The following is a 26,448-nucleotide window of genomic DNA, read 5'->3' on the forward strand; positions in this document are numbered from 1 at the left end:
AAGTTTATGCCAGATGATGAATATGAATACTGTTATTTAGGTAGATCATTTAAAAATGTCTTTGAACTCATACAGTTTCTATTATGTCAAATAGCATTACACCAACATACTATAAAACACTGGCAGGCTCTTGGTCAGGGTAATGTTAGGCTATATTGCAGTAACACATACACCTTGTAATTGCAAAGGCATAACCCAAGTCTTTTTTTTTTCCCCTCGAAAGTTCTGATGATTTGGGGGAATTCTCCAAGGCTGTTATCTTCTTACTCGCTTTTCAGGAATCCCATCTTCTTACAATTACTGATGCTTTCAGCTCAACAAGTATCTTCTAGAGTAGTTGCAGCAAGGGATGAGAAATTTACGAAATTCAAAGTAAGATTACTAGCAAAAACAGGAGGCCCAGTCAAATTTGAATTTCAGATTAACCAGGAATAATTTTTACTATAATTATGTCCCAAATACTGCATGGCACATGCTTGCTTATACTAAGAATATTTGTTGTTTATCTGAAATTCAGATATAGCTGTTGTCTACTATTTTTATTTGCTAAATCTGGCAATCCTAAATCAAACCTGATTTTAGGTAGCTCAACCTAAAGATGACAATACCTCTTTACTGCTCACAGCCCATTGGGCAGAACTGGTTGTGTAATCTCAACGTGAATCCAAAGGAGGCTAGGAAATTTAGAGAAATACAGATTATTTGATGAGCATTTATGTATTTATTGCATAGTTTTAGAAATAGAAATTTTAGAACCAAAGTCATCTCTGATGTATTTACCTCATTAACATTTAATCAGTTTACCAATGAGAAAACTAAACCCAGAGGGGTGAAGGAATGTGTTCATTTTACACAGTTACTTAGTGGCTGGCTGAGATTCCCAGATACACTGAGTCACATCTTAGGACTACTTCCATTAAATGGCGCAGTGTCTCTGGACTTCCTTTCAAATTAACATAACTTTTTTCCATAAAATATTTGAAAGTCATACACGTGTGAGAAATTTTCTCAGATCTAGTTATCCCTTAAGATTGAGAAGCCAATCACAATGCATACAAAAATTTGCCCGAATGTTTAATTCATAAAATATTCTATCAGCATAATTAGAAGCAAAATATTGGTGGTGTAAAGTTACAGAATATAGAAAAATTGAGGGAAACATTTAGTTCATACTAAAACGAACAACTTTTTCCTTTTTTCCTTTTACCCCTTTTCCTGGTAAATCAGAGTCCCAGCTACAGTGCATTAAGTAATGGCTTAATCAGCAGCTAGAGATGGTCTGAGGTCTGCTTCAGTGAGTGAGAAGCTGGCACTAAAGGCATTTAAGCATCTTCCAGCCATTGCACACAGTTGATTGTAATGATTGTTGATTGTAATGATTTTTGAGCCATTCTATATTATGGGAAATGTCAAAATCGGTATTGTCCAAGAACTCACACATTTGAAAAACGAGTTTATGGGATGTGGAAGTGAAGAAGAAACCACTAGTTGTGGACAGCAGCTAATCTAATGGCTGATTTTTTTTCTTTGTTAAGATTGAAGTGGCTCTTCATCACTGCCAACCACTCCCCACTGCTCTTGCCTGTCCCTCTTTTCCCCCTACATCATCACTTCATATTGATTATTCTGACTGTAGGGTATTATTTGTGAAGTGCTTTGTCATTTGTACTAGCAGAAAGGTCACCATTTGCAACACTTTTACAGTAGAACATCCCCTTTTTGGTGTTATGCAAGTTGTTTTTCACTCATATTGTAAAAAGCAGAGGCTATCAAAACATTTGCCAGCTAATCACAATAAAAATACGTATTACCTCTGTCTTTCTACATGTATATTTCAGAGATAGTCTTGAAACAGCACCCTGCCTTGAATAATACACTGACATTATCTTTACTTTCCTATTTTATGTTTTTTTTTTGTTACCTTCTCCTTCATTCTATTAAAAATACTTCTAATATATTAAATTGATTTGACTTAATAAGGGTCTTAGCTCATATTTTCTAAAGTATTGATATAAGCATGCTTACTTGACTGCCTCTAGAATGCTTCATAAAGTTGGTGTGTTTGACCAATATTACTTACACTAGAGGAGGAGTTCTATGAGTTCTCCTTGTATTTGCATGCTTAAAAATATTAAAAAAAACTTGTGGATTTTTTAAGCATTGTTCAATAATTTTGCCCTAGTTCTTTCATTTTTCGTTTCTTTATTCCCATGTCTTCTCATATGCACTTAATTTTTTAAAACATACTTTTGAATTTCAGATGATGTGCGATCATCTTAGTTGTTTTCCATAGCACAATGCTAAGGACTTAGAAATTTTGATAATAATGCTAAGCAGTTAACAAAAAGTTACAGTATTTTTGATATATATTCCACTGCTAAATTAGCATTATTTATCAAATGTTTCTAAATTATATTAAATTTTTTGTCACTACATATAGACACATTGTATATATGTGTACATACATAAATGCATTTATATCTGTTTGTTTTAATATATTAGAGTAAAATGTAACAATTTAACAAAATCATTTTTTAAAAGCATGTGTAATCAGCCCTTCATACCTGTGGGTTCCACATTGGTGTACTCAACCAACTATAGTTAGAAAATATTTAGAAAATGCAGGATGTGGTGTCTCACACCTGTAATCGCAGCACTTTGGGAGGTCAAGGTGAGCAAATCACCCTGAGGTCAGGAGTTTGAGACCAGCCTAGCCAACATGGTGAAATTCCATCTCTACTACACATACAAAAAATTAACTGGTTGTGGTGATATGTGCCTGTCGTTTCAGCTATTTGGGAGCTTGGGAGGCTGAGGCAGGAGTATTGCTTGAACTCAGGAGGCTGAGGTTGCAGTGAGCCGAGACCACGCCACTACACTCCAGCCTGGGTGACAGAGTGAGACTCTGTCTCAAAAAAAAAAAAAAAAAAACAAAATATTTAGGAAAAAGAAGATGGTTACTTCTGTACTGAACATGTACAGATTATTTTTTTGTCATTATTCTCTAAATATTGCACTATAGCAACTGTTTCCATACATATAATTTAAATTGAGTTAAATATTATAGGTAGTCTAGAGATGATTTGCAGTGTTTGGGAGGATGTCAATAGGTTATATGCAAGTACTACACCATTTTCTATCAGGGACTTGAGCATCCATGGATTTTCGGTATCTTCAAGGGTCCAGAAATCAACCCCCCATCGATACTGAGGGTGACTGTATTCCCATATTATATGGCGATACAGGCTTCAAAGCTCCCATACTATTGCTTTTCCCCTGCACTGCCATGTGTTTGATATATGCCATTTTTCGATGTTTTGGCAGCTTCAAATGAGAAAATAGTAGACATTATTTCTGTTTTGTTTTCTGATGTTCATGAAGTTGGTTCTCAAATTTCTATTGATCCTACATTTCACAAATAACCATCAAAAGAATATAAAAACTATTAAATTTGGTCAGGGAAAACAAAACCCAGAACAGAGACTCTGTTGAAGAGCAGCTGTGCACCTTCTCCTTTTCTGGGGATCAGGGCAGGAGATTGACTAGGGGACATAATGAACCAGAAGCACTTGGGGGCGTGGGGCATGGGGAGGAAACTGCTGAGTAGAGGTGTGGTGCTTAGGATCTCAGAGTTAACTCATTTCTCCATCCGCAGGCATTATGCCTGTCTAAGGCATTGAGTCTGTTTTGCACTTTTCTCTTTTTTTCTCTTTCTATTTTCTTTGCTAAGTCTGACACTGTTTCTTTTCTTTTCCATTTTCCTCAGTTCTTCCAATCTTTATTTGCCCCCTTTCTTTTCTCTGATTTCCCTTTTCCACCTTCTCATTTCTTCTTTCTTTTTTCCTTTTCATTTCTCTCATTGCCAAATAGCTTTTTCAAAAGGTTCAAAAGTTTACACTAACTTATACTCACACCAGCATTTGTAAGCCTGTGCCTGTTTTCTTATGGTTTCACAAAAAGTATACATTTATAAAATAATTTTTATTCTTTCCCAATATGCTAGGAGAAAAATAATCTTACATTAAACGTATTTAATTACTCAAATGCTTTCAGAAAAGGGACATTATATACCAGAGAGGAACAAATAGAATAGCAGTTGTGTCTCTTTACTAGATGCTTTTCATTATTATCACTTTATAACAATGCTGGAAAGATTCTCTCATAAAAATATGAAATGAAGCTCTGAAAGAATAAACAGCTTTTTCACAAATATCACCACTGGTAAAGCTCAGATGTGTGATCAGATAACATAGCTTCATTTTACAATACCTCGGAGCAATATGTTTTGTTAGGGACTGATCATGTAAATAAACCAGTCCCAGAATGGCATTCAAAGAATACAGAAAGCTGTGTCTTTATATAATTATCCAATATGGTGATTTATTTCAGATACGTTAAAATGCCACTTTCTATGCACAAGGCATGTAGGTGAATAAAATAAGTGATACATTTTTCCTCTCAAGATGCTTACAATATGTTAAAGAAGGTAAGTAATAAATATAAGTAATTATAATCCAAAATAGCATGTCATAAAATAAAGTGAGGAAAGCAGAAATATAACAGTTTCTCAGGAAAGAGGGTTTCTGGAATTAAAATCTTGAAGGTGGATCAGATGCCATTTAATATATGAGAGATTACCTTTCTCCTAGCATATTGGGAAAGAGTAAAAATTATTTTATAAATATATACTTTTTGTGACACTGTAAGAAAACAGGCACAGGCTTATAAATGCTGGTGTGAGTGTAAGTTAGTGTAAACTTTTGAAACTTTTGAAAAAGCCATTTGGCAAAATAGGCAGAATATGTCCACACCTAGATGTGTAAAGGCAATGAAGTTTGAGGAACTGTGTAGCTAAGTTATCATAGGGTTATAAATGTGCATTTTCAAGTATTGAGACATTGGGTATAATTAGAAGTGCAAAGACAAAGATGTGCCTTATGGACTGAGGCCTTTCGTGTTAGAACAATGTTCTGGATGTTGGTAGACAAGGGAGATGAGGTTAACCAAGAGGGGAGAAGAAATAGGAAAATTTCTATTAGCCTACTCCTTGATGCTAATAGCTTTAACCACAGTAAATACGAATTTGTTTTTATGTCATGTGTGAGATATATGGGTTATTTTATGTATGTAATAGCTATCAAATTGTTATGTGCTCCTGGGAGAGAGTCAATTTGCTTGAACTAATTTGAAGGAGACTATTTTGTTAGACTGGATGTGGAAAAGAAGAAAATAGTAAGAGAACACTAGGTTGGAGTGTGGGAGATAGAGGGGTGCACCCAGAAACATAATTAAAGTGTGTTCTCTGTGTCTTCCAATGTGGTCATATCTGTGATCTAGAGAAGAAGAAGATACAGGCAGAAACTGAAGGAGATCTTCTCAGAGAGCCCATTGTGAGGCATGGGGCAAACAAAGGACTGTTTTAAGGATCTGAGTGACTATGTGATCACAAAATAGGAAGATGGATGTCTTCTTTTCCACGCAGAGCATAGCATAACTGATGCTTAAAAGTTCTATTGCTGTCCAATTAGTGACCCCTAGCAACTTTTGGCTATTTAAATTTAAAATAATTCAAATAAAATTTAAGACTCGGGCCCTTATTCACACTAGCCATATGTGTGCTCAACAAGTTGTTGGAGCTAATGGTTACCATATTGGATAGTATAAATATAAATAATTTTCATAAACACAAAGTTCTGTTGGATAGCGATAGAACTTGACCACAGGACTAAGAGCAAAGAACAAGACTGTGCTACTTGATGGGAGACAGAAGAAGAACTGGACATGATAGCACAACAGGGATGCCTGGAAAGACACTCCTTGAAGACACTTACTTGAGAGCATTATCAGAGAGATACGGCCCTCAGGAAGCAAGTGAGCAAAAGAGCCAGTATAATTTATGCCATTGTTGTTAATGTGTTCCCACTTATATAACTGTGAAGCTTGAGTTACAAACGTAAAGTTAATTATATAAGAGACCATATCTTACACACTGAGAATGTGCAGATAAAATAGAGTAAACCTACCCAGCCTCAGTCAACAATAACACCAGATTATAAGTATGACTAGTTGTTAACATGTACTGGACACATGCAATGTGGTAGGCATTGTTCTAAGTGGTTGGAGTGCATTAACTCATTGGTTTCTTATACCAGCTCTAAGAGATTGATACTCAAGCTATCCACATTTTCAGATAAGGAAACTAAAGCAAAGCTGGATAATAAAGGCTGCCTGACTTCAGGGCCCATACTCTTTGTCACAATGAAAGTGGAAATGACTAATTCTTCGTATCCCAATGGCAGAGGAATATTAGACATATTCTGAAATCAGTGAGGACAAATCAATGGACAGTTATGAATACTGAGATACATTTGATTAGTAATCTGGTTAAAGTCTGAATAAAGTATTTAAAAGTAACACAAAAAAATCAAACCAAAGTCAGAAAAGCACTATTTCACACAGATGTAACAAGCAAGTGGATACACAACTCAGACAAGAATGTAATGAATGAACCCGAAAATACAGTTTCTTTGATGATCTAGGTCAGGGATAGCAAAGATGCTTTAATTTCCTGGGCCAACACTGATTGATTGTGGTGCTGGAGTGGAGCTGTGTTGAGAATTCTGAGACTCAATAAAAATGCATGCAATAATTAATTAGTAATGTCTGACATAGTTGGGGAAGGCAGATAATCAGCATATATATCAAGTATCTGTCATTCCTGATTTGGAGAGATGTGGAGGAAGGCATTTCAGGTTCAAAGCAAAACTTTAAAAAAAAGTAATGAGTTAGTCTGCATGCGCATAATCCTGCACATAAAAAAATTGACCAATTTTGAAGAAACAATGTGTACTTTAGGGCCAGAAAAGAAAACTATGGTCAGGTTTCAAAATGCAAGTTATAGTAAAGTGTAACAATTTTATTGTATGTATGAATTTAGGAATTGATCTGTCATTGAGATGGAAAGTCATAACTAATTCCTATTATTTTCATGAGTTTTTGGAGTGGATACTAATTTTGGTGAGTTGATGGTGGAAAGCAGGAACTGGCAAGATTACAGCTCACAGTGTATGTCACTGGCCTAAAAGATGTAGGTAGTCTTTGCTAATAGTCTTTTTTTCTTCCCATCTGTACTCATATATTTTTTATTCTATCATTGCTGACAGTTTAGGTGTTTGAACGAATACTGAGGCAAAATGGAAGGCACTATTTCTTCCCTTCACTCTGCCCTCAGAGAAGGCTCCGCCCTGAGGCTCTTTACTAGCCACTCATAAGTCTCTTCTTTTTAGCATTAGCTGATAATATTTATATAGTACCTTTTGGTAGAGAGCTGTGAAGTATCATGTTATTCAATAGGGAAGATGGCTCAATAGAGATATAAGAAGGTTGATTAGATGTTGTTCCTTCTGTATCCTGACTGTGAAAAGTGTAACGCTTGGAGAGGTAAAATTATTGTCAGAAGAGCAAAGCGCCAATCTCTCTTCTCTCAGAATGTGGGTGGGAGGATCCTTGTGCACTCTCAGATTGCATCAATACCTTTTCCAGGATTCTTCTGTGGTATGAGTCATCATGGATATGAGTCCTTGGTGGATCCGTTTATGGGTTGTGTTGATCTTGTGGATTATTGGCAGCTTATATAGGCATGGTTTGTACTAAATACTCAATGTCTATTTGCTGAACTGAATTAAATGTATCGTTTACATGTTCACACATATATTACCCATAATACATTAAGCAATACACCAAGTGTCTATTGCATGAAGCATATTCATGGTATAACCCAGAAGGCACAGCTATAATTTTGTTTTGTTCAAATAGGAAGAATTTTGTTGCATCCAAGGATCACATGATCCCTTTCATATACCGAAGGAGAAACCAACCAACCAACCAAAAAAAAAAAAAAAAAAAAAAAAAAAAACAAAAACCACAAGTCACTACAATGAATACAGGTTGTCATTATGTAGGCATTCCTAACATTAACAAAAGAAGATTCAACATTGAAAGACCGTCTTTCTAGGAACTTGCCAAGCATGAACTAAGACTGAATAAGGGTCTTGCAGTAAGAGCCATATATCCAGGCACAGAGAGACGGTGTAAGACCAGAACAGAAGAACCCAAAACAGTTGCCAGGGAAGATTCAGATAAAAGTTTCTAGTTACACTACTTAAGAATTACCATCAATTCTTAGTAAAAAGAGGTTCAATGAGTTACAAAAAATCCTTACTTCCTATTCTATTGTCTTTAGATACGTATCACAAAGTATATACAGTTAAAAAACAAGAAACCAAATGAGGACCCAGCTCACAAGTATCATTTTAGGTCATGGCAATTTAAATTAAGCTAATCATAAATAGTTTTGAATGTTGTGAAAAGAGTTTCTGGTTTTGCTCTGAGGTTTTGCATTTTTAAAAGAGCATTGAACAAAGTTAGAACTAAGCGATATGTTAGTACAAAGAGAAAAATCGCAAAGGCTACAAATACACACACACAAATTTTCAATATGCTATGATGAATATAACATAATGCCTACCATTAATTTTGCAGTAAGGTCAAGGCAATGATGTTATCAGCAATGAATGAAAGCAAAGAGTGATTCTTGACACTGTCAGAATTAAGCATTAATAATGTTTCCTATTTGTGTCTTAATTGGGTGTGATTTGCCTCTGATAGAACCTTTCATTATCAGTACAGCCAAGCCTCTGTGTTTTCCATCTGAGGTGTCCATTGTTCTAATTATTCCCGCATGCTGACCATCCTCAATACATGCGAAATAATACCAGTAATGCATTTTTTAAAAGAAGCAATATGCTTAAATATATTATAGGCACTCTGTCATCCTGTATTGCTTTTTACTCTTTAGACTGTAGAAAGCTGCGTGGCTATTTTACATTGATAGGCATTTGTATTGATTGGAGGAGTAAAAAGAAAGTACTCATTACAGAGCTGCTAACAGTGTAATTATAGAGTGGCGCCCATGCTGGGGTGTGTTAGGAACCATGTTCCTGTTTTAACACCATGTAGAGTGTAACACCGGTAGCTTAGTGGAATACGCTCTTTGTACTTATAATTGCTTGCAATTAGTCCAGAGTAGTAGGTACGTTTTTATTTCCTACCTATCAGAATTCTGATGTTGGGATATTGATCGTTGGATATACTTGCAATACCTAAAATTGTCAAAATTTATACAGTAAAATTTACTTCTTTTTAGACTTTGGCTTAGTGGTTAGAGGCCTCAGTTTCAATCTAGGTTCTGTCACTTACTAGCTCTGTGAGCTTAGGGAAATTTCTTCATCTTTCCAACCCTCGCTTCTCTTATCTGAAATGTGGGGTTAATAATACTACTCTTGGAAGATTTATGAAAAGAATAAATTATGAAGGCAGAGTACTATGCGTGTGAAAAAGTAGTAGCTGAAACAATGTTGTCATGATGATTATGGCACATGAATCAGTTGATCCAGAATCTAAATTATTTTTAGGATAATGTTACCTTCTCACTCTTGACCTAGTATCCTACCAATATGTTTCCTGTAATATTAACAGAAATTGGCATGTTCAGTTAGTATCTAATTTTCTTAAATATATTTAAAAATCCCATTGTCCAGGCTCACACTTTTAAAAGGTTCTTGAAACCCTGCCCGTTCGGGTGAACTTCCTTTTCCCTGTGATTGAATTTTCTATTCATTTGTCAAACTGCTTGAGTTTCATGCTGCTAAAAGCAAATTTAAATGCAGATCCAGCACAACTTGAGGTTCTTGGCCAGTCAACAACTGACTGGTGTACACAGCCTTCCTTTATGGAAAAGCAGAAGGTGAAAGAGGGAGTAATTTTCCTCTGAGTTAAATGCTCCAGGCCTCACACGCCTGTATTTTATCTCCTACTTTTCACAGAAACTCTGGTTCTAGAATTAAAGTAGAGGTTTTTTAACCATCAATAATACTAACATTTTCTCCCTTAAAGTTTCTATTTGACAGGGTTTTATGGTCCTGACACAGGTATCAGATTTCTCTGCTGGAGTGCGCAGAGTTTAGTGGACAATGGCAAACTCTGGAGAAGCAGTTAGATCTGGCTCCTTATTTCTAGTTCTGTCACTCCCTAGCTGTGGGAGCAGCAGCCGGTTACTTAGATTCCCAGAGCTTCAGATTTTCCATTCATGCAATGATTGTAATAACAGCTCCTTCTTGGGTGTTTTGGGTGAAAAGTAAAAGAGAAAATATATAAGAAACCTGTAGAATCTCTTCCATTTTTCCTGTGATGTTTCTTTTTGTCTCCAATGATAAGGAAATCCCCTAAACTTATTTTCCCCTGCTGTAGAGTACAGATGGCACCTGGGAAGCTGTAAGATGTGTGTCCAGTTAAAAACATTTCAGCTCTTTCACTTATAATATCAGAGTTAATAAAATTATAGCTAGAGAATGGACCATATACTCTAATGCAATGCTTATCTCTGTATACTGAAGGATTCTTGGAGACATATTAGTGACAAAAGCTGAACTTTTAAAATGTTTTCCTTTACGCACTTATATCATGCATTATTTAAGTGATGTAGGGCAAAGTCATTTGAATTTTGTCCTTTAGACAGAATTCACATGTCCCTTCATCTGCAAAATAGTTTACCTTAATTTGAAGTTTCTCCTGTGAATTCTGGCTACTCAAATTATACCAGCACGACCAGTAAACAGGACAGAGCCATGCAGTAAGAGGGCAGCACTACCTTCACAGAGCCTACTAATGTCTCAGAGAGAGGAGACCTTAGTTAGGATATTGCTGAGGTTTTGAAGTCTGGCTTCAGACAGGTCTGTCAATGCAGCAACTTTGTTAGGGCTGGAGAAAAATAATGAAATAAAGGTTTCGGAGTATTGGCTAAAGCAAGGTGTTTTGAGGCAAGATCTTCAAAGAGCCTTGGGGTGTAAACTGGCATGTGATGATTTCTATTGAAAAGTTGATGAATCAGAAAGTTCTCAGAATAAAAAGTAAAGTCATTTGTAACTTTCATCTTCCTGAACATGAATCCCTTGAAACAATCACGTTCTTTTTTTTTTAATATTATACTTTAAGTGCTAGGGTACATGTGCATAATGTGCAGGTTTGTTACATATGTAAACTTGTGCCATGTTGGTATGCTGCACCCATCAACTCGTCAGCACCCATCAACTCGTCATTTACATCAGGTATAACTCCCAATGCAATCCCTCCCTCCTCCCCCCTCCCCATAATAGGCCGCGGTGTGTGATGTTCGAGTCCAAGTGATCTCATTGTTCAGTTCCCACCTATGAGTGAGAACATGAGGTGTTTGGTTTTCTGTTCTTGCTATAGTTTGCGAGAATGATGGTTTCCAACTGCATCCATGTGCCTACAAAGGACACAAACTCATCCTTTTTTATGGCTGCATAGTATTCCATGGTATATATGTGCCACATTTTCTTAATCCAGTCTGTCACTGACGGACATTTGGGTTGATTCCAAGTCTTTGCTATTGTGAAGAGTGCTGCAATGATAAAAAGACAGTGGAATAGTAAATGTTAATGTAGATACTTATCAGACTGGTAAAATTAACACCTTTTATGGGGGATGATAACAAAGGGATCTTCTTAAATATTGGAAATGTGAAGTGTTACAGTTTTTAAGTAATCTGATATCCTCTTTTAGACGTAAAAATACATATATTTATACATTGTTTATGGTAGCAGAACTTGAAAGCAAAATGAGTGCGCATCAATAGGAAGATACATTATGGTATACTCAAACCGTAGAATTTTATAGCTATTATATATAAGTTTTATCGAGAGAATTTTCATGAAGTACTATTGAGATAGATAAGTGTAATAAGACTTCACTTTTTTATAAAATAAAAAATATTTCTATGTGTGTGGATGTATGTGTATGTGTGGAATGTATATTGTGAAGAACAAAATGCATTGCACAATTTTGATTTTATTATTCAGGCTATTGCAATAGGGAGAATGTTCATTAATGAAGGACATCTTGAAAAAATAACAAAAAAAGAACAGATAAAAAGGGAGTCTGGGTTTTATAAAGACAAAAACAATAAAGTCATAAAAGGTGAAAGGCAGATTTCTAAGTCCTGAGGAAGGATCCCAAATGGATCTTTTTTCATAATATTGGGGGCAGGTAAGATGGCTCTGAGGTTACAAAAGAGTTCTGGGGTATTTCACACACCATTGCTTTGTGAGATCAAATAACTCTATTGTACGTATGTTTATATGAATTTGTATGTGTAAAGTGTGTTTATATGTGTAATTGTACATATAAATGTATATACACTGAGATAATAAATGAGTTCTATGGGGGCTGAAGAGAAGAAATCAAGCAGAAAAGGAAAATCACTGCCCTATAAAACAACGTGTGACATGATCATATTACTCATTTACATATAACTTAGACATCAGTTTATTAATGTACATAAGAACATTTGGATAATAGTAACAGAAATAACTTTAAATTTAGTTTAATAGCGTGTATTTTTCTGAGCATAAAATGAACGCATAGAACAACTGGACAGTACTCAAAGCATCTGCAGGTTTAGCTGTATTTCTACAGCAACTTTACACAGACAGACATTCTTACTTTTCCATTAAGAAAAATTGTGTCCATTTCCATTGTGTCCTCAGATTCACAATTAGAACAGTGTCATATTCAAAATAATTTTTTAGTTTGATATTACAAAAATTCTGTAAGCATAGAGTTGCTTTAATTGAGTAAAATACATGGGTAACACTTTGCCAAGTATTCATACGTTCAGTAGCCTTTGTAATCCTTAACATGTGACTTTATTGCTTCTAAGAAAAATTGTCTGGGGGCTCAATAAGTTCAAGAAAAGGATGCTCCTGTGATATTAGAGAGGTTTGGTAACAAAGATCTAACTTAGGAACATTCACTTCTCCACGTCCCTGTCATTAATATATACCATTACATTTTTTAAACTAAAACTGAATGACCTTAAAAATATAATAATCCATGCCTTAAAATTACAAGTCTTACCGTAACAGTAAGTGAGCAATTTCCAAGTAAATGAAGTACTGCCTCCCCTGTGGTTTAATTGTGTTTTGTGTCCTCTTATTCATCCTTCTCATGACATTTTCCCACCTTATTCAAGAGCTCTACCTACAGTTAGGGCAGCTTTGGGAACAGACTCTATTCATTTCCCAGATAAAAAGATGAACAAGAAGGAAAAGCACTAGAACAAGACTCTTGTCCTCTGAATGGGTACTCCAAATGATGTTGGCACACGAGGCAGATGTAAAAAGAGGATAGCTTACAATGTGAAGTCCTTCTTGACATAATTGAGATTTCTGAAGCAAAATTAATTTTCAATAAAAATTAAAATATTTTCTGATAATGAATATGTGCTGAAGAATCTAAGATAGTCACACAAAAAATAAAGACATCTAGAGCATTCTATTCACCAAGACAATCACTGTCTCTTTTTTTTAAGTGGAATTCCTTTTTCCAAATCTTAGCCTTCATTTCTTTAACACACAAGTCCTTAATACTTGTGGCATCTTATTTTGTCCTCCTTTCTCATAATAACAGAATAAAATAATTTTTCTATAATAGTGCACTTATTTGAGATTCTGTTTTTACTTGAATGCTTGCAAAAATGCAATAAAGAGAATGAACCAGTAAAATAACTGGAAGAGTAGTTCTAATCCTCAAAATGGGGTTAACGCGAGGAAAAAAGAGTTGGAATTATTTGACTTCCTACAAAACAAAGCTAGTTCCCATCTGCCTTCTCCTTTTGGCTCTTCCTTCCTTATTTACAGTACAGTAGGACTTTTGAGTGAAGGAATGGCAAGCAGTTAATAAAACCTTTGATGGGTATTAATTACTTTCCACTTAATTACCTGCCTTGTGGATCTTGTTGAGCTATTGATTACTGGCAAACATACATCCCACTGGGGATAAGTGTGATTTAACTTCATCCAAAGAGTCAATTAGCCCAAGTAACATAGGGAGAGCTAGTGTTTTGCCTCAGTAGCTAGAGATTCTTGCCAAAAAGGGGAGGTAAGCATTTATTTGTTCATTAAAACACAGTGTTACTATCAACAGGAGTCACTTACCAGGTGTTATTGAGATTGGTAAAATGTCACTGTGCGTCATCAAAGATTACCTGCATGGTGTGGAAGCAACATGGGCAAAGGGAGTCTTTCTTGCTTGAGAACTCTGAAAGAACTGGTGAGGTTTTGAGATTAAACTTAGCGGTATAGTCCAAGTACTGTTCTCTATTTTATGAAATTATAACCAAACAACTCTATCAAATACACCTACACACAGCTATGGTTTATAAAGACAATGTTGCCTTGTGCTGCATGAATTTCAGGATCCCAGATTTTTTTCTTTGATATGCTATACCAAAAGAGCAAGATGTTTTCTGCAACTTCACTTAATAATTTACTGATTTCTGTGTTCATTTCTGCCAGCAAGTCAATAGGAAAAAAATGCTTGAAATTCAGGTCTTTGGTGGATTGGGGGAGAGGAGGAAAATTGTGTGAGAGAAAGAAAAATTGTTCCATTGACCAAACTTTGGCATGAAATTATACTTTTAAACCCATAAGAAAATTCACAAAGCTGATATTCTTAAAACTTTATCTATTTAGTTTTATAAAAATTCAAATTAGAATTTTTAAAACATCCTATTATGTAGCTCTTTTGTAGTATTCTTATGAGAAGAATTAATCTTAAAAAATATGTCAAACTCTAGGAGTTAGCAAGGGATAGAAAAATATGCTGAATTGCAGGTGAGTGTTAGAACTTTGATCAATAAATTATGTGACACGGAAATTTTATTTTGAAAAGTTGTAATAATATGAAAACCCACAATATTTTATTTAAAAATTAGGGCATGGGGAGTTTAAATAATTTGTTTTGTTGTGGAATTCAGTGTGTGCTGAATCAATAGGGTGATTACTCCAAAGCTGAATATTGAATACATGTAAATAAGTTACTAACATTTGTATTAAGAAGTTTACATTATCATTGTATAACTATCATCATACTTTATTGTACAGACTTTTCATAATATTCAGGTGAGATACAGTTATCATTATCTACTCATTTTGAGAAAGTTGGAACTGAGGAGCGGAAAAGTTTAAGTAACTTGGCTAGGAACACCTAAGTTCTCCAATCAGGACTTGGTCTGAAGTCACCTGGACTTCAAATCTTCCCTCCACTCCTTCTTGCTTAGTCTTTTAGCATGATCTTGCACTGTGAATTCTGAAGCCAGAAAACAGTTAACTCAGAGTGAATGTGAATATCTATCTCTGGGGTCAGTTTGACTGCTAGTGTGGTATTTTTTCGTTTTGCTCTTGTTCTGTGCACAGTAATTTTTGTGTCCTGCTTCTCTCTCACTCCTTTTCTCTCTCTTATGCATTTCCTTTTCCTTTGGCTTTTTGTGATAATGCTATATATTTGCTAGAGTGAATAGATTTATTTTCATCACTGCAGTCTGAAAATGAAAATATTTTAAACAAGAAATTAACCTCACCATTGCCTGCACTTATTTAAAAGTATTTTTTTTTTCCTGACTGAAGCAGGAAATGCAGGCACAAAAGGAGAGGATACTCATGCTTGTCATCTTCACATGTCAGGTTTTTGGGTGTTATTGCTCCAAGGGGTGTTCCTGCTGAAAGACACAAAGTATATGTCACCTCTATCCATCAGATCAAAAGATCTTGCCAACAACAATATTCACATCAATGCCCAGTTGGACTCCCTGTTTACAAGAGGCATTCTTGTGAAAGGCCCTACGTTTTAGATTAAATATTTCCTGTGCCAAAACATTCTGCATCAGTGAGTCAAAACAGACCGTAGTCCAAAAGGATATATCCTGACTGTGAGCACAGATATGGTATAATTTGAGTTTTTTCTTCTTTTATTTTTAAAACAAAATATATTGGGCTTATGATTATTAGAGAAAATCAGATTTAAGGCTGAGGAAAATGTAAATGACAGCTAAAGATAATTCCAAAATCATCTCTGTTTTCTCCAGTACTTTGACTAATTGATTGTCTCATAAAACTTTTTATTTTAGTCTCCAAAGGTCTGTTTTTCTGCAGAAACCTAATGAATCCTGACAGAGTTTCTGAAAAGCTAAATATATATTTTTGGTGCAAATTAGAAAATTTGTGCACAAAGCTGATACATTTCCAGTTTCACAGGGTAGAGCTGTGCATTAAAACCACCAGGATTGGTGTGGTGGCTCACACCTGTAATCCCAGCACTTTTGGAGGCCTAGGCGGTCAGATCCCTTGACCCCAGGGGTTTGAGACCAGCCTGGGCAACATGGTAAAACCCCATCACTAGAGAGGACACAAAAAATTAGCGGGGAGTGGTGGCATGTGCCTGTTCATCCAGCTACTCTAGAGGCTGAGGTGGGAGGATTACTTGAGCCCGGGAGTAGGAGGTTTTTTTTTTGTTTGTTTGTTTTTTTTTTTTTTGAGATGGAGTCTCGCTCTGTCGCCCAGGCTGGAGTGCTGTGGCCGGGTCTCAGCTCACTGCAAGCTCCGCCTCCCGGGTTCCCGCCATTCTCCTGCCTCAGCCTCCCGAGTAGCTGGGACTACAGGCGCCCGCCACCTCGCCCGGCTAGTTTTTTGTATTTTTAGTAGAGACGGGGTTTCACCGTGTTAGCCAGGATGGTCTCGATCTCCTGACCTCGTGATCCGCCCGTCTCGGCCTCCCAAAGTGCTGGGATTACAGGCTTGAGCCACCGCGCCCGGCCAAGTAGGAGGTTTTAATGAGATGACACCACTGCACTTAAGCCTGGGCAACAAAGCAAACAAAAATCTCAAAAAACAAATAAAAATCCCAAACCACCAGCTCCCTTTTTACACAACGATGTGTGTGTGTGTGTCTGTGTGAGTGTGTCTGTGTGTAAACTCCTTGTTTAGTAGGTGTGATAAAGTAGAGAGGGAATTGCAAACATCTAACAAATAGGTTTCATTGAGGTAAAGTCTTTGTATAATCTCATCTAAATCTCAAAACAACCTATTTAGTTTGGAATTTTTGCTTCTATTATGCTAACAAAGAAGATAAGGCACCGAGAGCTAAAACAATTTGTCTAAAGAAACATACTCAGTAAATTGTTTAATACCATCTTAGTTGACTGAAAAACCAAAACCTATCCATCCTACCTTCCTGCTTACCTGGGAAAAACTTTATAAGCCCGGGAGGCAGTTACTCTTTTTACTCCTCACAAGACCAAAGGGGTTAGTTAGAAGGAAGTAGAACAAATGAATTTTGACTCTTAAACTATAGTATATAAGTAGCATTTTAAAATTCATTTCTTGAGCGTCAAAGCAATCTCAATGCTAAAAATTTATAGTGGCAACTGACTTTTCCTTGTAACGGACATGATAATAAATATTTTTAGGGCCATATAAGTTTCTATTACATATCCTTGTTTGCTATTGTTTTTCACAACCCGTTATTAAAATAAAAAAATTCTTAGCTGAGTGACCATACAAAAACACCCCTTAGACAACATTTGGCCCACAGTCATAGTTTGATGACCCTTACTCTATATATTGATTTTGATGGTGTTTATATGACTGTATATGTTTGTCAAATTCCAAAATTATACACTTAAAATTGTAAATTTCAAATAACATAAATTACCTTTTAATGAAATAAATGGGGGACCATCATAAACAGTATGTTCTTTCACCACAAACGTAGATATTTTAAATAGCCGTACGTCTATTGATTAAATAGAATTTGTAATTAAATAAATTCCCATAAAAATCTTCATATCCAAAGCAGCTCATCAGAAATTTTATCATTTAATAAACGAAAATTACCAATATTACACAAACTCTTTCATATAATAGTGGAATGAGGATACTTTCCAAGTCATTTCATGAAGCCAATATAACTCTGACACCAAATCTAAGAAAGAATATTATATGCAAAGGAAACTAAAGACTAATATTCATTGTGAGCATAGGCACAAAAGTCCATAACCAAACATTGTCAAATTCGATTCGGCAATATCTAAAGATGTTAAATAATCATGACAATGTGGCAGTGGCAATCCCAGGAATGGCAAGTTGGTTTATTATATGGAAATCACAGTGGAACTCACACGTTAACACATTAAAGAGGAAAAATTATATTTAAGTAGGTTCTGGAAAGGCACTTAAAAATTCAGTACCTGTTCATAATAAAAATGCTCTACAAACTAGGGACAAAAGAAAACTTTTTTCTTCTAGGCAAATAGAGTCTGCCAGAAATCAACATTAAATATTTTACTCATGAAGAAGGAATGAGCATTATATCCCAAAATAGGGAAAAGATAAAGATGTACATTTTTACCACTTCTAGTTAACATTAATGTAGTAAGTAAAACAAAACAAAACAAAACAAAAACATTTTAGAAAAGAATAAAAAAAATCTATTTGAAGATGATATAACATATGCCTATAAAGTTATAAGGAGGGGTTTCATGTCTTTGTGGGACTCCATGCATATGTGTATAATTAAAATTATTTTCTATTATTTTTTGTAAAAAAAGTGAAGAATAAAGAAGTGAACTTTGGAGTGTCACAGGATGCAAAGAAAATATACAAAGATCAATTGTATTTCTAACCAACAACAATAAGCAATTGTTAAGAAAATAAAAGAGATGCTATATTTATGGATTATAAGGCTCAGTATTGTTAAAGTTATTAAAATGTAAATTCCCCACAAATCTATCTTTATATTCAACACAATCCTAACCAAAATTATATTTGGCTTTAAAAAAAGGCAATTTGCTGTGTCCAAATATATATCAAAATGAAAATGTCTTAGAACAGTTGGAGGACTTACCCTGCCTGACTGCCATACATATTATAAAGCTATGGAAATCAGGAGTATGACACTAGCAACACGATAGGTGAATAAATCAATTGAAGACAATTGTGGATCCTGAAATAGATTCACACATACAAAGTCAAATTATTTTTTGGTTTGGGCCCTAAAACAATTCAACAGGAAAAGGAAAACAACTTGAGCAAATGGTGATGAATCAAGTAGACAGAAATAAAGAAAATATAGAACTTCAACCTCAATTTCACTCATACACTGAAAAAAAAATCTCATATACATGAGGTATATGATATCTAAACCTAAAGGAAAGTTTAAAATATTCTAGAAAAAAATCTTCATGGGCTTAGAGTGGTAATAATTTATTGGACTTCAACAGAAAGCCCAAATAATAAAAGAAGCAAATGCAAAATACTTTGTTCTTCAAAAAATTGCCATTAAGATAGTTTTAAAAAGTAAGTCATAGATTGTGAGAAAATATTTGATATATCTGATAGAGAATGTGTAACCGGAATATAAAAAGAACTCTTAAGACTCAATAATATAAACACAGGCATCTCAACATAAAAAATAAAAATTGAGATTCTATATCTAGAGAAAATACCCTTCAGAAATAAAGGAGAAATCAACACATTCCTAGATGAAGGAAACATAAGAAAATGTGTTGCCAGGAGATTCACCCTACAGGAATGGCTAAATAAAATTTCTAAAAGTAAAGGAAATAACGAAAGAAGAAAGCTTGTGACATCAGGAAGAAAGACCGATACAGTAAACAAAAATATGGGTAAATACAATAGGTTCTTCTCTTGAGTGTTCTAAATTATACTTGATGGTTGAAGCAAAAATTAAAACACCAAATGTTCTAAATATTTGTAGAAGAAATACCTAAGATAATTATAAATGGGGGAGAATAAAGAGATGTAAAGGGAAGTAATCCTTCTATACTTCACTAGGACTGGTAAAATGAGAACACAAGTAGACTGTGGTAAGTTACAGATATGTAACAACATAATAACTAGTGCAACCACTAAGACAGCTATACAAAGGGACACAGTCAAAACACTATAGATAAAGAAAAGAGAAATTTTAAAAGATGTTTTATATGATGATTTTTATGTTTTATATGTGTTGTGAGTTTCCACAGAAAGGGAAGAAAAAGAAGACATAAAGGAAAAGCAGAGAGAACAAACAAAACAAAAATAAAATAGCTGATTAGACTCTAAAGTATCAATAATTATATTAAGTTTAAATAGTATAAACATAGCAATCAAAAGACAGAGATTAACAAAGGGTATTTACAAATACAACCTAACTAAATGCTGCCTATAAGAAATTAACTTCAAATATATCAATATAAGCTGTTGTGAAAGTAAAAGAATTGAAAATATCTTACAAAAATTTCAATAAAAGGAAAGAGAGTGTATTAATATTATATGAAGTAGACTTCAGAGAAAATAAAACTATTAAAGATAGAGAAGGAGATTAATAATGAGAAAAGTTTAAATTCACCAAAAAGACAGAAATTCTGAATGTATGTACACCAAAAGACAGATCAGCAAAATATGTGAAGCAAAAACTGATCAAACTGAAAGGAGAAGGAGACACATAATAGTTATAGTTAGAGACATGAACACTACTGTCTCAGCAATTCATGGAAATAAGTAAAGAGAATTTCAACAAAGATAGAAGAGCTCAACCAATAAAACGTAACTGACATTTATGGAACACTCTATTTTCTTTTTTTTTTTTTTTGAGATGGACAGTCACTGTTGCCCTGACTGGAGTGCAGTGGCGCAATCTCGACTCATTGCAGGCTCCACTTCCCGGGTTCAAGTGATTCTCCTGCCTCAGCCTCCTGAGTAGCTGGGACTATAGGCACCTGCCACTACGCCTGGCTGACTTTTGTATTTTTAGTAGAGATGAGGTTTTACCATTTTGACCAAGTCGGTCTTGAACTCCTGACCTCAGGTGATCCACCCACCTTGGCCTCCCAAAGTGCTGGGATTACAAGCGTGAGCCACCACACCCAGCCAACTACACATTATTTTCAAATCATACCTGTACCAAAATAAACCATACTCGGAGTCATAAAACCAACCTCAACAACTGTAAAACAATTGAATTTATACAGAGTGTATTCTCTGATACAGTGGAATCAAAATACAAATCAATAACAGAAAGATTAAAGAAAAGTTTCCAAACACTTGGTAACACATTTATAAATAATGCATGAGGTCAAAAAAAGTCAAGAGAATTTAAAAAAATTCATTGAATTAAATGAAAATGAAAATACAATATAACAAAATTTGTGGAACACAGCTAAAGTTGTGCTAAAAGGCAAAATTATAGTCCTAAATGCATACATGGGAAAAAAGGAAAAGTTTGAAAGCTCCTACCTCAAGAACCTAGAAGGGGAAAAAATATCCTAAAGTAAGCTCCTACCTGAAGAACCTAGAAGGGGAAAAAATATCCTAAAGTAAGCAGAATGAAGACAATAATAAACAACAGAAATCAATAAAATGGAAAACAGAATAGAGAAAATCAAACAAAAAATTGGTTCTTTGAAAAGATAAATAAAATTGTCAAAATTTGTCATTAATAGTTTTCAAAAAGAAACCTCCAAACCAACATGGTTACATTGGAAATTCTGTCAAAATTTTTTTAAAACAACATCAATTTTACACAATATCTTTCAGAAAAGAAGAGTGAACACTTACCTATTTATTTTATGAGACTATTGATTTGGTTTAGCTCTGTCCACACACACATCTCACTTTTTTTTTTCTTGAGATGGAGTCACGCTCTGTTGCCACGCTGGTGTGCAGTGGTGCAATCTCGTCTCACTGCAACCTCTGCCTCTCCAGTTCAAGCGATTCTCCTGCCTCAATTTCCCAAGTAGCTGGGACTACAGGCACCCATCACTATGACTGGCTAATTTTTGTATTTTTAATAAAGATGGGATTTCACCATGTTGTCCAGGATGGTCTTGATTTCTTGATCTCGTGATCTGCCTGCCCCAGCCTCCCAAAGTTCTGGGATTACCCAACTCTCACTTTGAATTGCAATAATGCCCATGTGTCATGGGAGGGACCCAGTGGGAGGTAAATTATGGATGTGGGTTTTTCCCATGCTGTTCTTGTGATACAGTATAAGTCTCATGAAATCTGATGGTTTTATAAAGGGGAATCCCCCTGCACATGTCTCAGGTCAGCCGCCATGTAAGACATTTCTTTGCTCTTCCTTCATCTTCTGCCATGATTGTGAGGCCTCCCGAGCCATGTGGACGAGCCATGTGGAATTGTGAGTTTATTATCTCTTTCCTTTATAAATTACCCAGTCTCAGGTATGCCTTTATTAATAGCATGAGAATGGTCTAATACAGTAAATTGGTACTGGGTAGTGGGGAGTTGCTATAAAGATACCTGAAAATGTGGAACTGGGTAACAGGCAGAAGTTGGAACAGTTTGGAGAGCTCAGAAGAAGATAGAAAACTGTGGGTAAGTTTGGAACTTCCTAGAGACTTGGAGGACTCAGAAGACAGGAAGATGTGGGAAAGTTTGGAACTTTCTGGAGACTTGTTGAATGGCTTTGACCAAAATGTTGAGTGATATGAACAATAAATTCAAGGCTGAGGTGGTCTCAGATGGAGATGAGGAACTTGTTGAGAACTGGAGCAGAGGTGACTCTTGTTATGCTTTAGCAAAGAGACTGGTATCACTTTGCCCATGCCCTAGAGATTTGTGGAACTTTGAACTTGAGAGAGATAATTTAGAGCATCTGGTGGAAGAAATTTCTAAGCAATGAAACATTCAAGATGTGACGTATGTACTGTTAAAAGTTTTTAGTTTTATGTATTCCCAAAGACATGGTTTGGAATTGGAACTTATGTTTAAAAGGAAAGCAGAGCATAAACCTTCAGAAAATTTGCAGACTGACAATGAGAAAGAAAGGAAAACCCAATTTTTGGAGGAGAAATTCAAGCCAGCTGCAGAAATTTGCATAAGTATTGAGAAGCCAAATGCTAATTGCCAAGACAAGGGGGAAAGATGTCTCCAGGGCATATCAGAGGTCTTCATGGAAGCCTCTTCCATCACAGGTCTGGAGGCCCAGGAGGAAACAGTGTTTTTTTGTGGATTGGGCACAGAGCTTTTCTGCTTTATGCAGTCTTGAGATTTGTTGACTTGCGCCCCATCTGTGGCTAAAAAGGGGCCAACATAGAGCTCAGGCCATTGCTTCAGAAGTTGCAAGCTCCATGCTTTGGTGACTTACACGTGGTTAACCACAAACAATTATATAGGTAGTTAATAATAAATAACATTTTGTCCACAAAAACCTCACAATAATATTTATTGCTACATATATTTAGCATTATATGTATATTTATATGTATAAGCTATATACAAAGTACATATTTGTGAAGTTTTAGATATAATCAAAGTTAAGCAATTGTGATAGAAATCATGTAAGTAGTTTCTGTGGAGGAGAATAGAATTGACTGGGTAAGAGACAGAGAGACTCATTCAAATATCCTGTGCTTTGATCACATGGATTTCACAGCTAAATGCATGTTTCCAAACTTAATCAAACTCAACTTACGCATTTTACTGTAAATAATGTATACCTGAATTTTAAAAAATCTTTAACAATGAAAGTGCAAAAAACATTAATAAAAGTTAAGGTCTTATTACATTTTAGCTTTTAAAAATTACATCTGGGTTTTTATCAAGGGCCTAGTGAGTAGTTGATTTTTGGGTCCTCACCACATTATAAACAGTAATCAACTTAGTAACTCACAATAAATGAGCCATGCCTAATGATGATAGTCAGTGATGAACAAGAATTATGATGAATGAAATCCTATGTTCTTGAGATAGTCCCTCTTAAAAACATAATAAAATGGGCTGGGTGTGGTGGCTCACGCCTGTAATCCCAGCACTTTGGGAGGCCAAGGTGGGCAGATCACCTGACATCAGGAGTTCAAGATCAGCCTGGCCAACATGGAGAAACCCCGTCTCTACTAAAAACACAAAAACTAGCTGGGTGTGGTGGCACACACCTGTAATCCTCCTACGTGGGAGACTGAGGTAGGAGAATTGCTTGAACCCAGGAAGCGGAGGTTGCAGTGAGCTGAGATCGTGCCACTGCACTGTAGCCTGGACAACAGAGTGAGACTTTGTCTCAAAAAACAAACAAGCAAACAAACAAACCAGTAAAATGAGGCCTTTTGCTGTTCTGATTTGACTCAAAGAAACAACGTTGTTTAGGCAGAAGAGAGTGGGTAGGTAGCATTTACATTTACTTCCCTAAACTTGGTTTTTTATAAACATTAGCTATTATATGATTGAATTATATATTTGTTGGTGAGAGCCTCAAGCTCAGACAGCATAATGTGGTGATGAGTAAGTGCAGTGGTTTGGTAGTCAGCTGTCTGAGTTCGCAATCATAGTTCTGCCACTTATCAGCTGTATGTATGATCTTCGGCAGTTTTGTACTTAAACCTTCTGTTGTCTTTGTTCATCTCTGGGGTTGATAATTCCCGGATAATACTCATCTGAAAAGATTGCTTTGAATCTAAACAAGCTGAACACAGAAGTGTGTCTGGCAGATAGCAATGGCTCAGTAAATACTAATTGCTGTAATTGCTAATACTAATAATATTCAATACTATTGATTAAAATTAACACTACTCTTTTGAAAACAAAGTAAGCAAATGGCATGATTTATTCTATTATAAAGAAATATCGGAGCAAATGATGCCAGTTTTCCACCAGAATCATTAATAAAAACTGTATAATAGTCTCATAGGTGGTGTAATTTAAAAGATAGTTGCCTCTTGATATGTTTATGTTATTGACAAAATTCAAAATATTATTGACAAAAACAGAACAAAGTGCCCTGATGCATGGAATTAGTTAATATTAGCCACTTACAGATTAGAGAATTATTTAGCCCTACTAAAATAATAGGTACCTATGTCATCACAATTAATGTTAATGGCCTCTTCTTGATAGGAACTATTGGGTTTATAATTCTTCTAAGGTTTATCTTGATCCATGATGATAAAACAATGACCTTATTATAGAGAAGGGTAATTATTTTCCTCTTTACTGTTACAAGTAGACAAGGATCCAATTTCTTTAAAAAGAATATAAAGATATCTAGATAAAAATAAAAAGAAGGTTCAAAACTCATTTTCTTTTTATGCATTTAAATTGCTGTCTTGCTTGATTCTGGCAATGATACCATGGATGTAGATTTTGCAAGCATATTAATAATTGGAGACTTATCTTAAATTCACAGAGCTTAAAACACGTATCCATAGAATCAAAGGCAGATGTAAAGTTAATCAAAGCTCTAAAGAGTCCTGAAAAGAGCTGTTTTTTCAGCGAGATTAAAAAGAGTTCAATAATCAATACTTCAAGAGTGAGGTCTAAAATCTCCTTGCACTTCATATAAAGAATTACAATGACAGACCAAACCTTCAATTGTTCAATTAGATATTAAAACTCAGAAGGCATATTAAATTAACCATTGGGTCTTTATTTTTAAAATATTGGTGGATTACCATTTTTTAAGTTCTAGAAAACTGCATGTTGAATGCATTTAGATGGAATTGTAACTGGGAGATATACCGAGTAAATGACTTGATGCAGAACAGTGTCTTTTCGTAAGAACAGATTTCAAATACATTTACTTTATTAAGCTTGCAATGGCTAATAATTTTAGTCTTCCCCATAGCTAGAACCTATAACCATTTTGGAGTTATACTCGCATTATGCAACTGTGTTAGGATCTTGAAGCCGGGAGAGGCTAACTTTCGATACGTTAAGAGAACAACATGGTTCCTCAAAATTCCTAAATAGAACTTAGCCAAGCAAGAGGCAAATATCTCAAAATCTACCGTATTAACATCATTATTCATCCTAAAAGCCTTTAAGTAATCTTTAATTAGTGTCCTTTAAACACCTTCAGTAAAATATTTACAATTCTCTACAAGGTTTGTGGGAAATGGAACTTGTTTGTTTAATTTGCAACCATCTAAACTGTCCAGTTTTATTTGGGTTACATTAGTAAGGTATGAAAAATAGTCAGCTTGTGTCAGTCAGGTCTTCAGAATGACTATCCTTTGAAGAGAAATGTAAATATTTAAATTATAAAACAAAACAAACTTATATTCATATGTATCAGTGGTTCTCAGCCAGAGGTGATCTGTTCCCCAAATCCCTTCTAGGAAATACTGGGCAATGTTTGGAAGCCTTTTTGGTTGTCACATCTAAGGGATATGCTCCTAGCATTTAGTAGGTAGACACCAGGGATACTGCTAAACATCCTACCATGTGACAGACAGCCTCCCACAAGGAAGAATATCTAGTCCAAATGTCAGTAGTGCTGAGGTTGAGAAACTTGAACACAAGAATCAACATATATTCCAAACCATAGTAAACTGATTCTAATGGTCTGCCTTTGATCATTTCCATTAATGTGAATAGTCAAGTATTTACCACATTACATATAGTATGCAATACCTAGTAGATTATTGACTAATTACCTAAATAGATTATTTTCTAAGGCTTTTCTTAAATGTAAACTACAAGCTAAAATTCATCCAGTTTTTGTCTCTCTCATCCACTC

This window comes from Theropithecus gelada, chromosome 15 (assembly GCF_003255815.1).
Source record: "Theropithecus gelada isolate Dixy chromosome 15, Tgel_1.0, whole genome shotgun sequence".
Lineage (NCBI taxonomy): Eukaryota > Metazoa > Chordata > Mammalia > Primates > Cercopithecidae > Theropithecus > Theropithecus gelada.